Here is a 12350-nt window from a genome sequence, read left to right as displayed (position 1 = left end):
GGATTAAAACACCAATTCCATCTAAATAAAAGTTGGGATGAAACGAAGCATCTACATTAATCTTCAAGTAATTAACAGGAGGATCTTGCCAAGGTAAATGCATGTGAACATTACTTCTAATAGAAGAAATTATAGTTGCAGATGCAGTCAGATGATGCTGTTGTATATATGCAGAAATACTATGTATGACTGTATTAAGATTAGGAGATGCATTATTAAAAATGATTTGACATATGTGTTTCCAAATGGAATGCAAGATGCATGCAATGATATGGATGATCTGGGTAGAATGATAAATGCTAATGTATGAGTCTGATGATTGCCAAGTTTGAACCCAAGAGATAAACGACTGATGAGAATTCAAATTCTGATAAACTTGTGGCAGAAAGTATCTCCAAATGGCTGATGAGAAAGGACAGTGAACCAAAAGATGATCTAAGTCTTCAATTGAGTATTGCAGAGGACACAATCCAGAGAAGTAGCTGTAGTAGCATGAAACAACTTCTTCTTGGTCGAAAGACAATTCAGAAAAATCTTCCACATAAAAAGCTGAAGCTTGTATGGGATATTATCTTTCCAAAATTTTAACCAGAACCTAGATGACAGAGTTGTCAAATTACTTGATTGATGAGTGCAAAGCAGAGAATAGGAAGTCCTAGTAGTAAAGATTCCAGCTGAAGTGAAAGGCCAAATTAAACTATCCTTCTGATCCAATTGAAGAGGTATTGTAAGAATAGAGTCCACTTGAGAAGTAGTAAAAAGCTTCCTTAACAAAGAAATATTCCACTGATTTGTATTAAGATCAATCAATTGAGAAACCCATTGATAATCACTCAAATGCAGATCATTCCAGTGATGTAAAGGGTTGGATAAATTTGGAATCCAGTTATGAATCCAAATATTTATATCACAACCATTACCCACCTGTCATTTAGCATTATCAAGAACAATTCGAAGCCCATGAGAAATACTATGCCAAACCCAACTTGTATTTTTATCTGAAGGAGGAGGATGAAACTTCAAATCATGAAAAGGGAAGTATTTACCTTTTAACACATGAGCCGACATAGTTTGTTGGTTATGAAGTAAATTCCAGGCCAGTTTAGCAAGAAATGCTGAATTGTAAAGCTTTAGATTCTTCAAACCTAAACCTCCATCACGTTTGGGAAGAGAAATATTATCCCAAGAGATAGTTCTAGGAGATTTATGATTATCGAAATTGTGCCACCAGTATTGTCTTTGCACTTTATCCATTTGAGCAGTATTAGGTAGCTTCAAAATCTGCATTTGGTACATACCCATGGTACTAAGAATAGAATTTATCTGAGTAGTTCTGGCTGCTTGATTGACTAATTTACTCTGCCATCCTTGAAGCCTGTTACTCATGTTATCTAAAATGCCTTGACAATTTTTATGCCGAGATCTGTGCATAAGTAAAGGAATACCCAAGTACTTTTCTCCTACAACCATTTGTTTCAGTTGCAAAATATTGTTAATATTGTTTCGATGAGAAGGAGAAATATGCTTACTGAAAAAGATGTTTGACTTATGCGTATTAATGACCTGACCTGAAGCCTTACCAAAGGTGTGGAGAATAGACTGAAGATATCCCATATGAGCTTGAGTAGCTTGGAAAAACTACAAGCAATCATCTGCAAAAAACAGATGATTAATTTCAAGACAATGTTTGATTAGTTTGATACCTTTCAACTGACCTTCATTAACATGTTGTTGAATGAGTCTAGAAAAAGCTTCCATAACAAAAAGAAATAAATAAGGAGACAAGGGGTCCCCTTGACGAATCCCTCTTGAATGAGCAAATGTAAAACTTGGACAACCATTTATGAGTAAGGAAACATTAGTCGTAGAAATACATTGTTGAATCATATAAATCCAATCTAAATGAAAACCCAGGTGCCAAAGAATAGATAATAAAAAGGCCATTCTAGTCTATCGAATGCCTTAGACATATCTAATTTGAGACCAACAAAAGCATCCTTGTTCTTTTTCGTTTTCATGGAATGTAAAATCTCTTGTGCTATGATGACATTATCATAGATTTGTCTACCAGGGACATAGGCAGCTTGGGTAGGGGAAATGATCTTAGGTAAAATGGTTTTTAATCGATTAGCTAAAATTTTTGAAATGATTTTATAACTAACATTACAGAGACTGATAGGCCTGTAATCAGTTGGGGTTTGGGGATACGAAGTTTTAGGGATAAGGACTTGGTATGTATGATTAATAGCCTTCAACATATATTTGGTATTGAAAAAATGTTGGACCATGGAAATTACCTCAGCACCGACAGTATCCCAGCAATTCTGGTAAAACGCAGCTTGAAAACTATCATTACCCGGAGAAGCCCAAGGTTTAATCTTGAACACAACTTCTTTAATTTCTGCATCATCTGGAGTATGAATAAGAAATAAATTTTCATCTTCTGAAATAAAAAGTGAAAAATTATTGAGAATATCCATATTAGGACCAGGTTGAGTAAAGTGCTTCAGGAAGATATCTTCAATCTCAGGTCTAGAATCATACCAGATGCCCAACGGACCTTTAATAGCTTTAATTTGAGATTGTCTTTTGTTATAATTGACTTTACTGTGAAAGTAATTGGTATTCATGTCAGCTTCATGTAAATGAGAACCAGCTAGCTGCATATAGTAGTCCTTTTGAATAGCAAGCCACTGTTGAAGAGAATAATTTAACCGCTGCACTTCACTATTGTTAGTAGCCAAATTATTATCATAGCAGTGTTGAAGTTGTTGATGAAGCGAATGTATCTGAGACTCAATGTTACCAAAGGAGAGCCTTTTCAATTTTTGAAGCTCAGTCCCAGTATGCTTGAGTTTACTAGAAAATTGATAAGCAGGAGACCCTCGAAAATCTTGATTCCAGCTGGTGTGAATAGTATCGGAACAAGAAGCAACTTTAAACCAACATCTATTCAGTTTGAAAGGCGAATGTCTACCTAATTCAGATGTAGTATGCAACAAAATGGGACTATGATCAGATGCAAGGGGAGCTATATGTTGCAAATGAGATGAAGTGAAATGATTAATCCACCGGGAATTAACTAAAGCTCTATCTAATCTGACAGAGGTAAAATCAGCACCATTCCTATGATTAGACCAAGTAGTCGCCGATCCAGAATAACCAAGATCAATAAGGCCCATTTGGTTGACAATATTTCTAATCTTTCTAGAGTGATAATGAGTAGAAGGGTGAGTAATCTGAGTTTCTGAATCATGCATAGTAAAATGCAAGTCCCCTATTAAAATCCACGGTACATCAACAACATGGTTCATGTCTAATAAATATTGCCACTGATCATGATTTGCAACTGAGTTGTTATCACCATACATACAGGTAAGAAGCATGTCAGGCATGTGGTTATGAAAATTGATGATGGCATGAATGGTATTATGAGTAGTATGCATTATATGAAGGTCAATACCATTTTTCAAAGCAAAAGCAATTCCTCCCGAAAAACCAATAGAAGGAGCATACCAATAATTAGGATACTTCGTGTGAGATAAATACAAATGCATTTTATTATTTTGAGATTTAGTTTCAGAAAGAAAAAAATATCAAGATCATACTGAGATATGCAAAACCGAAAATAATCTCTAGTATGAGGATTATTAAAACCCTGACAGTTCCAAGAAAAAGATTTCATAACAAAGATACCAAAAAGAACAAGTAAAAAGTAAAACAAGAAGATAATAAGATTGAAATAATTAAAATGTGAAAAAAGAGAGGAAATAGTAACCTAAGTCCAAGTATCAGTGTTGTTCTGAGTCTGGTAAGCCTCAGCAGCTATGTCCCATACATTAGGTTCAGAACTTGACTCTTGACTTTCAACAGGCTCATACGCCATATCAGTGGTAGGAGATTCACTAACAATAACCAAAGTAGGACACTGCCTAGTTCTTTTCTTCTGACTGTTATTGTTATCCATAACACACGACAAGCGAGAAGAAGATTCAGACTGCGAAACAGAAGAGGAAGATGAAGCATACTCATTATCTGTAGCAGTAAAATAAGAGATATGCATTCCATCAAGAGGTCGTTGTTGAATCTGAGTTGGCTGTCTAAGTCTTGAACGACGATTATAACCATGTTGCAGAAATAACTGAGCTTCTTCTTGAGGATTCCGAGCTTTTGGAAGAATAGTTTAAGCAAACCCAAAATTGTGAACAGTTTCTTCAGTAGATAGTATCCGATTTTTCATTAGTTCACAATTAACATCAGAATGATCGACTACTTTGCAAGCTTGACAAAGACGATAAGGCTGTTTCCCATAAAACAACCCACCCATATGGTAACACCAGCAGCACTTGCAGCATAAATGACATTCATTAAAGGATTTCTCACATCTATCATAACTAAAGCTCTGTATTTATTGGAAGTAGGAGGGTTAATGCCATCAGGTTCTACAAGTCTAATATAACCTACAATATTTCCAAGAAGTCTAAGAATCTCACGATTGGTAAATTCAGGAAGCAGATTCTTAAACTCAATCCAGTAAAGAGATATAGTGAAATCCAAATTATGATAATCTAGAGTTAAGTTCCAATCTTTAAGCACAAGCAAGAGACGATCAAAATTCCAAGCACCTCCATACAAAATTGAATCCTTATCAGAAGCATTATGAAACTTGATACTAAAGATATTAGGATCTAGGGACCTAACTTGAACATAACAATGATCATTTCCTTCGAAGATGAGGCCAAATAGCTCTTGTAGACTTTTCAACATCCTGCCATATCATAATACCTGGTGCATATAATTTTCCAGCCAAACAAAATCCCCATTCTCGAATACCAGTAAAGATTGCAGTGTCAGAATGAGATATAACTCTTCTATGAATAGGTTCCTCACTTAAAGAAGTTTCTTCCATTTGTTGAATAATATGACTAAGATAAGGTATATCCATTAAGATAAAAGAAACTAAACAGAGGATTGTGTTGAACAGAAGATGAAGGTATGGCAATTTATAATCAAAATCAGAAGTATGTGTGAGGTAATAATAAACATAGGTTTGCTGAGTATAGGTATAGAGTTGGTATGTGTTGTAATCAGAGAAGGTACAACAAGAAAATTTATCTTGAAGAGCTGCTGAATAAACATACTCGTGAGGACAAATTTTAGGTCCAATATGATATATCCAAGTAATAGTTATCTGTAAGAGAACCCGATGCACCACTGCAGAGATAAGAAACCAACTAGGATGATGCCAACTGATGAGAAGCCAACTTAAAATATTCATATTGATGTAATATGACATAGCTGAAACACTGATTCGTGGCCAAAGGAATATTACTGAAGATGAGCTGTCATTAAAGAGAGACAAACAGAATAAATAAAGATAAAGAAACAGGAAAGAAAGAAAAGTGATAAATAACAAATTAAGGCAAAGAAAAAAGGAAAAACAGACGAATTTAAAACATAAAAGAAACAATCAACAGAGATTCGGATAAAGAAGAACTAAAAGATAATATTTGAACAAGATTAAACGGATGAAATCAACAAATTTGATGGAAAAAAAAGGTTGACAAATTTTGACTTTTCATTTGACTTTCGCTCTCGGCATACACCGTTGTTTGCTAATTAGTAATATAGAGATGGTATGCGATAGTGGCAAAGCACAAAAGACTGGCTCAGTACTTGGAAAACCAAGAAAGGGTTCGTTTGTCACTCCAACCCACTAAATTTTTTCTAATAACTATTCTTTTTCTTTTTTCTTGATTAATAATTTCTTTTTTGCTAGGTCTAGCTCCTAGTCAAGCTATCCAGGTGATGGTGAACCAAATATTAGCCTGGCTTGAAATCTTTAGAAAATTGATAAGGTTGACTAAAAGTTACCTAGCATTTTTAGGGGCCACTCAAAAGGGATTAGGGGCCATTCTTTTATTCTCATCCATTGAAGGAGGTTAAGGGGTGTCTTGAAGATAGAGAATTGTCTATATTATCCCTCATCTTTATACCAAATCTAAACATATATCCTACAATTTTATATCATCCACTTCTCTTTTCTACTCATCAATTTTTTTCATCATTATAATTTTGATCGAAAACAAAGATCGTCGATTAAGCAAATGTTATGATTAACTGTTTAAAGTTAAAACCCAAAATCCATTAACCTTAAAGTTGAAACTTAAAACATCAAAAGAAAAAAAATGAGTTAAACAAACAAAATGAAAAGATGATAGTAGTTGTGATTCAAAATTAGGATTTGATTACTTGAAATCAAAATTTTGATCAGAAAATTTTATTGGATTTACAGTAGCAGAAACATAATCGGTAGATAAAAATCTATTTTACCTACCAATTATGGTTGACGTTCTTGAATTTACAGTAGCAGAAACATAATCGGTAGGTAATAGTATACTTTACCTACCGATTATGGTTGATGTTCTTCATTTCTTAAGAACATCAACCATAATCGGTAGATAAATTGATCGTATCTACCGATTATTCATGATTCAAAAATTCAATTTCTCTGTACTAAAAGTTACGTACAATCGGTAGATAATGAACACCATTAACTACCGATTGTGAAAGTAGAAAATTTCGAAATTTTATTAAGTTTTGAAATTTTGAATTTGGGGACGCGAACACAATCGGAGATATTAAGCATCACTTATTAACACAATTTATTATCCATTATGGTCGTACCAAAATTCGAAAATTGAGTATATTCGGAGGTTAAAGTAACACACTTTACTACCGATTATGGTTGTATCAAAGTTCGAAAATTTTAGGATTTTGGCAAAATCACATTTTGGGGCCAATATACATTCGGAAGTTAAATTTACTACCGATTATGGTAGTACTAAAATTCGAAAATTGAGTATATTCGGAAGTTAAAGTAACACATTTTACTACCGATTATGGTTGTACCAATGTTCGAAAATTTTAGGATTTTGGCAAAATCACATTTTGGGGCCAATATACATTCGGAAGTTCAATTTACTACCGATTATGGCAGTACTAAAATTAGAAAATTGAGTATATTCGGAAGTTAAAGTAACACATTTTACTACCGATTATGGTTGTACCAAAGTTCGAAAATTTTAGGATTTTGGCAAAATCATATTTTGAGACCAATATACATTCGGAAGTTAAATTTACTACAGATTATGGTAGTACCAAAATTCGAAAATTTATTATATTCGGAGGTTAAAGTAACACATTTTACTACCGATTATGATAGTACCAAAGTACAAAATTCGAAAATTTATTATATTCAGGGGTTAAAGTAACACATTTTACTACCGATTATGGTAGTACCAAAGTACAAAATTCGAAAATTTATTATATTCCAGGGTTAAAGTAACACATTTTACTACCGATTATGGTAGTACCAAAATTCGAAAATTGAGTATATAAGGAGGTTAAGGTAACACAGTTACTACCGATTGTAGTATTAACTACCGATTGTTGAAGGACAATTTTCCCATTACGAAATTCACGAGATAAGGGCTAGCTTCCATTTAGGTTTGGGTGACCCTATTTTGTTTTATTATTGACCCCTAATTCCTTTTGGATGGCTCCTAAAAATGCTAGGAAAACTTGACAACAACCGAAACAAGTCACCCATCGTGAGAATTGGATGTCCTTTTCTCATTGACCTATACCTGCAAAGATCGTCATCCTACTTCTTTGGATTGGAACGGAGAAAGGTCAGCCTTGGGTACATGTATAACCTTTGACGGTGGCACCTTTTTCTCGGTTTCTTTATGTAGCCAAGTTGCTGCAACACCATATTCGGCATGCTAATACATTGTCTGTCTCCAAGGAAAAACAACTATAACTTGGTGATGTTCATTATATGCAAACCTGGAGAGTGCAGCACCTGCGTCCCTTATCTGTAGTTCCAGCAGTGATCTTTCAGGACCTTGTATCGTACGTTGTATGGAAATATTGCACTACTTGAACAAAAATGAAGTCTTTTCTTTAATCTCGGCAAGTAAAACTCCTGTACTAATCCGCTTAGCATTTTCTCTCATTCCCAGAATTTTGTTATCTGATACGTTAATAGAATCACTGATCCCTTGGGACATAGACTGCTAATATTGACAAAAACCACAAAATTAGTACTTGAAATTATAAATTCATAGTCCGGCCGGTACCTTATTTTTCATTGGCTGAAAGTTATGCTTGGATGTTTTTTCCAAACTTAGCATTTTTTTTACTTAATAAGCTACAGACTGACTAATACAGGTAGCAAACTTTTAGCCGAATTAATAGATTTTTGTTGTTGCTGGAATCCTGTTTTATATCCCTTAAAGCTACTTTTCATTTTCTCGAATACTCTTTTCTTTCCCTGTTGACATTAGCAAAACTTTGTAAATAAAGGTTACAGACTCTTAATCTACCTTAAATATTATCTAATACAACAACCAATAAAAATGTAAGATGCACGAATACGCTCAGTTCTAGCCAAATTCATCTTCAAATACTGACATATCGCAACTAAATATTGTCTAGGATTAATAATTGATTGTTTCAAAACGAAAAATAAAAAAAATGTAGCAGCAATTCAACAGCGTACGACATCAAAAATATAAATAAATCAAGATCTTACTATTGATACTAATCTAATCTATCAAAGCAATGCAATATACACATTTTCAGCAACAACAGATGTTGGGATCCTAGTTCCACATTGGTTAGATGGGGCTTATTAGGTAGTTTATAAGTCAATGGGTTCCCTCATCTAGTCAACCGGTTTTCGAGTTGAGTTCAACTCATGGGCTTATGACGAGTTAGGGTTGGTATCCTAACATTTGGTATTAGAGTCAACCACCACGACCCATGCCCGCTCCACGAAAGGTAGGGGTCATGGGCTTATGACGAGTTAGGGTTGGTATCCTAACATTTGGTATCAGAGCCAACCACCACGACCTATGCCAGCTCCACGGAAGCCGGAAGGGGTGACCTATAGGTTAGATTGAAGTGTTGGGGCACCTATGTGTGGGCGTAGTTGTCACCCGCATTGGATACTGATAGGGGAGTGAAGCCGCCAAAAGAGAAAGGGTCTTTAGGTCAGTGTCGATAGAGTGGGCCAACGAGGACGTTGGGTCTGGAAACATGGTGGGATGCTGGGATCCTAGTCCCACATTGGTTAGATGAGGCTTATTTGGTAGTTTATAAGTCAATGAGTTCCCTCATCTAGTCAACCGGTTTTCGAGTTGAGTTCTATTCATGGGCTTATGACGAGTTAGGGTTGGTATCCTAACAACGGACTTCTTAACTTTTCCTGAATTGCGTCATTGGCATGGGATTCAATATGGGATTTAAAAGATATGTGAAAAATGTTAGGAAATAAGTTGATCTCCCGTTTTTGGCAAAACTTTAACTTGTGAATACTTGCTCCTAAAGTTTAGGAACCTAAGAGCCAAGTTAGGGAAACTTGTTTCCAAAGTAATTTTCCTAAGGGCCAAGTTTGTTCCTCTATATAACGGACTAGAATTGTAGGTTGGTAAAGAAAATCCAACCTAGAATAGTGGTATATCCTTGTGCTTAAAGTTTTGGTCTTTTGGGTAGGGAGGATCGTGTGCTACGGTGAATGTCAATGTCGGTGTGAGAGAAAAACTTGTAGAGAGAGGTTTTTGGTGTTCTAGTGTTTAAGGTTTGGGGATTTGCCTTAAACCTAGTTTCTAGTGTTTGCATGTTTCTCCTCTGTTAATAGCAACCATGAAGTCGGTATAGAAGAGAAGGCATGAGGCTAGTTTGGAGAATGGTCTAAAGAGTTGATTTTTATGGTTTCTTCGATGGTGTTCTCGGGTATGTCTTGTTAACTCTTTGGATCTTGTCTTGGGTAGCGGAAAGAGCATGTAATGGTCTTTGATTTAATGAAAGTTTTTCTGATGGTGTTGACCGTGGATGTAGCCTGTAAAGGTGAACCACGTATATCTTGTGTTGCGGTTATGTGTTTGTTTATCTTCTGTCTCTCTTTTATTATTTCTCCCATGATTGGTTTATATCGCCAATTTCCCTTTGTGATCCTGTATTTTCGCTGCGCTCGGGATGCCAATTTTCCCAACAAAAAATACAAAAGCACAAAACCTAATTATAAAATTAAAAGAAAAAAGCAGAAAAGGAATATATGAAATACCTTACGCTCAAAAAGATACGGAAGAATTTATTCCACATAAAGAAACATGAAATTGATGATCTAGATTTGGGTGTGGATCCCATGTTGCCCTTCCCTAACTCAAAACTCGCAAAGAAGCGAGAAAATGTGTCTTCAAACTTCGGGTGAAAAACCATTCTCATACACATGGTCCTGTGTTTGGGTTGAATTCCATAAGAAGAAAAAACGTCCTTGTGTGAATTCAAGGTCGAGTTCAATTCCATTGATTATTTTTCACAAAATTGGTCATTTAACCCAATAACCACAATTCCTGGATGAAAAAGACATGTAAAATTTGATACTATATAAATGGACGGGAATGAAAAAATAGTCAGGATGTAAACAGTTTCATCCTACCCATATTCAAATAGTTTTTCTTATTTTTAATTTACATCAGGATGCATCCAATTTCACCCTCGTTATTTTTTAAGTTTAAGCCAGGATGAACCCAGTTTCATTCTTACTATTTTTTTGGTGTCCGTTTCACCCATACTAATCTTTACTCGTCCATTAAAATCATGTTTTAAAAATATTTTGACAACGGACCCAATTTCTCATTATTTTTTTCAAACGACAGAGACTTCATGTTTTTTTGTGCGTTTTTCTCCAGCATTTAACCCCAAGCTGTACATGCACAGTTGCATCAAGGCATAAAGTGGGGGATTCTCAACCAGAGTTTATCTCTCTAACTTTTTTTAACTTTGAGAGCAAATGGTAGCCGTAGATAGTAAAAAAAAGATCCATCTAGAACCGTCAGATCAGCAATAAATAAATAATTTTGTTTTTATAAGAATGATTTATTGGTGGGTTTGTTTATAGAATTCACCGATTACAGGAATTTATAATCCTATGGGTTTACAAACTCTGGGATTTATGTAAATCCCTTGTGTGTTTGGCAGCTCAATTAAAATTCCTAGAAATGATATAGTTTTCTTATTTTAAAGTCTTTATACCATTTGGCATTATCCTCAAATCTTAAAATTGCATATATATGGGATTTATAGTTAAAAATAGTGGGCCTTTAAATCCCCTTGATAAATTTCCTAGCAAATTTGGGGGGGGGGGGGGGGGGGGGGGGGGGGGGGGGGGGGGGTGGGGGGGGGGTGAATCTCATAGGAAACGTGATTCCAAGGATTCAGACAACCAAACATACAGAGGGAAACAAAATTCTATCAACCCTAGACCCATAAATTCCCCTTTAAATTTGGGAAAAATATCGTTTGGTCCTCTTTTAGGTGGGCCCATGTCTGTTTAGTCCTTTGGTCAAACGCCTTTACTGTTTGGTCCATAATTATTTAAATGGAAAAAATACCCTTCCGTGGTAAATTTTTTTTTTGGTAGCAGTTCATTCTTCAAAATGAACTCCTGTTAATTTCTACTTATTTTTGCAGAAATCACCTAAAAAATAGAGTTCATTCCAGAAATGAACTCCATATAAAAACCTAAAAAAACAGATTTCATTCCAGAAATGAATTCCATATAAAAACCTAAAAAAAACAGAGTTCATTCCAGAAATGAACTCCATATAAAAACCTAAAAAAAACAGAGTTCATTCCTAGAAATGAACTCCATATAAAAACCTAAAAAAAACAGAGTTCACTTCAGAAATGAGCTCCATATAAAAATCTAAAAAAAAAAACAGAGTTCATTTATGGAATGAACTGCAGCATCATCATCTTCGTCGTTCTTCAACAACAACGAACGAGTTCATCTTCACTAACAACATCTTCATCACAAATCTTCGTCGTCTTCATCATCTTCATCGTCTCCACCATCTTCAACAACACTAGTAGCAAGAAAATCAAGAAAATCAAGAAAAAACTCGTTTTCATCGTTGTCTTTATCAAACAGATGTAGTAGCAGATTAAAATCAAGAAAAAAACTCGTTTTCATCATCGTCGTCTTCATCAACTCGCGTTGTTTCTTTATCAAACAGATCTGTTTCATCGTCATCTTCATCAACTCGTGTTGTTTCTTTATCAAACATATTTGTTTCATCGTCGCCTTTATCAAAACGGATGCAGTAGCTAAAATCAAGAAAAAACTAGTTTACATCTTTAGCAGCACCAGCGACGAAGATGAACTTCAACAGTAGCAGCATCACAAACCAGAGTTCATTCCTGAAAATGAACTTTGTCATCTTCATCTTCTTCATCAGCAGCAGCAACTCATCTTCATCCTCTCCATCATCAGCAGCAAC

This window comes from Papaver somniferum, chromosome 1 (assembly GCF_003573695.1).
Source record: "Papaver somniferum cultivar HN1 chromosome 1, ASM357369v1, whole genome shotgun sequence".
NCBI lineage: Eukaryota > Viridiplantae > Streptophyta > Magnoliopsida > Ranunculales > Papaveraceae > Papaver > Papaver somniferum.
The sequence above is the reverse complement of the archived record's forward strand: the minus strand, read 5'-3'. Positions refer to the sequence as shown.